This window comes from Montipora capricornis, chromosome 10 (assembly GCF_036669925.1).
Source record: "Montipora capricornis isolate CH-2021 chromosome 10, ASM3666992v2, whole genome shotgun sequence".
NCBI classification, from domain to species: Eukaryota; Metazoa; Cnidaria; class Anthozoa; order Scleractinia; family Acroporidae; genus Montipora; species Montipora capricornis.
The window spans coordinates 34,119,139-34,121,638 of NC_090892.1; positions in this window are offsets into that span (position 1 = coordinate 34,119,139).

The window sequence follows — 2,500 nt, forward strand, 5'->3', positions numbered from 1 at the left end:
ACATACAGCAACAGAAACATACAAATAGTGGTCCAGTTTTCGTAAAAATTATAATGCCAGTGTAATGAGCTGAAAAAATAAATGATCTTTGAGATATCACCAGGAGCTCAAGTTCTCGTTTTGGTTCGCGTTGATTAGATGCTGTTTACATGAAAGTGACAACAGTGACGTTGTGTACTAAGCTTTTTTTTAATCAAAGAAACGTTTAGAGTTAAAACATATAGTTAAAAATGAAAAATAGTTCCCTTTCCTCCAACGTTTTCCCTAATATCCTTCTCTTGTTCTCGTTGCCAATGTTCAAAGAAAATGATGATTACATTCTTTCAAGTCACCTGACCTAAGAAGTCATAAGTGATGATGAACATCTTGCTTCATTGCGTACATTTGTGGTCAAACTCTTGTTACATTTGTGGCCGTTTGCATTTCTGGTCAAACGCTTATTACATTTGCAGTCAACCGTTATTACATTTGTGGTCAACCGTTATTACATTTGTGGTCTGTTATTACATTTGTGGTCAAGGCTTATTACATTTGTGGTCACTTGTTACATTTGTGGCTTCTACACTACTAAAGAACAATCGTCGTCGCCTGCCGTCTTTAATAAAGATCTTTTGAAGACCTTTCTTGTAAGCCAATCGCTCACAAATGCTACATCTCTTCCTTTAAACTCTTCCATCTTGTCCAAACACTTGTTTTATAGATGTTAGCGACTTCGGCGCCCGAAAAAATAATCATTTGAAACCTGACACTCTAGGTTCAATTCTCCCCACCCCACGCAGGCAAAGGTCGAATTCCCCCACTCCCCGGGGACAGAAGATTTTTCAAATGCCCGGGGATTGCCCGGAGGGGGAGGGGGGAAGGGGGGATGTTGAACTTTCGCTTTGATCGGCGCATTATGAGGGAAGTTGATCCCGGTGGAGTAGAACAGAGGAAGCATCGGCGTCTCCATCGCAGAATGTACGTGTCACCTGGAGCTAATTTCTGTTGGCCATCGATGAATACGATAAACTGAAGCCTTTTGGCGTGTGTCGATGGCTTTAGTCGGAGAATTATATGCTTAGAAGTTCAACGTTCAAAGAAGAATTCACGGTTATGTACCAGTCAAAGTGAAGCTTCAACATTCCCCCCCTCCCGGCAACCCCCGGGGCATTTGAATTTTTGGAATTTTTTTGTTCAAATGCTCCCCTCCCTGGGCCAAAAAGTTGTTCAAATGCCCCATCAAAGGTCCATTTCAGGTGATCAAATGCCCCCACTCCGGGAAAATTACCAGATTTTTATAAACTGAATGCATTGGTTTTACGGAGTTTCATGCCACGACACTTAGTACATTCCGTACATTCATTCCATTGTTTATACACCTACATATCAATCGTTGCAAATGTATTAAAATATTATAAAAGCAATTAAATGTTTTAATTAAGTATCTAATAAACTATTTATGTAAAGTTGCCATCTAGGCTGAAAGTTACGTTCTGTATTATTTTTCGTAGCTATATATTTCTCCGTTCTAAATTTAGCCTTAACTATATCCTTAAAAGCACTTAGATTAGGAGTTACACCATGATTCCTGCTTATCCAAATCTGTAGTTTAACAAGTGTAATGAAGAAATTCAGCAAATTTACTTCTGCATCTAATTTACCTAATAACACATCTTGTAAAGTGAGATCCACTCGTTTGCCAGAAACCAGAAACCAAAAGGATGCGAAATCGTTCCAGATTTGGCTTGTGAAAGAACACTCATAGAATAAGTGATACAAAGTTTGTGATTCAACTCCGCAAAAAGTACAAAAGTTTTGGGCATAACCTATCTTAGCTAGGCGATGGTTGGTAAAAGTGATATCATTCAAAATCTTAAACTGGAAGCTCCTTACGAAGGTCTCAGACGAAATGCATCTCACCATAAGAAAGGCATTGGAAACAGCTGTGTGTCCAGACAAAAATTTTCTTTCCACTTAGCAAAACCTCTTTAAACTCTAACTTTTTTTGAAATAAGCAATTCATAAAAATGTTTGCTCTTACTTGTTAAAGGATTAAATACTTTTTCTCCACACTGAAATTCTAATGACCACAGTTCGTTCTCATTTACCTCTAAGCGTTTTAGTTTTGGTGGAGTAGCCTGGCGAATTCCAGTCCAAACTAAAAAGTGTGTTTCAAGCCTTTTCTTTTAGCACAATAGACCATTTTACAGTTGTAGCTAAGTTACCTGGCCTACGAATGGAAGCGAGGTTGCCGGTGACCCTGTTTTGATACAAACCTCCGTGCTTTTGTAATGTTAATACGGACTAATTTTAATTACAACAACACAATTTGCATGATAAAAGCAGTCGGGGCTGTATCAATGCAAGGTCACTGACAGCCTCGCAGCCATTCATAGGCTAGGTCGCAGAGCAAACAACTGTAAAATGGCCTATTGTAAGATTCTAAGTTAGTCATATTTAATAGCATATGCTTGCATATTAAAAACCCAGCTTCTACATAAAGTGGATAGTAGATGGTTTT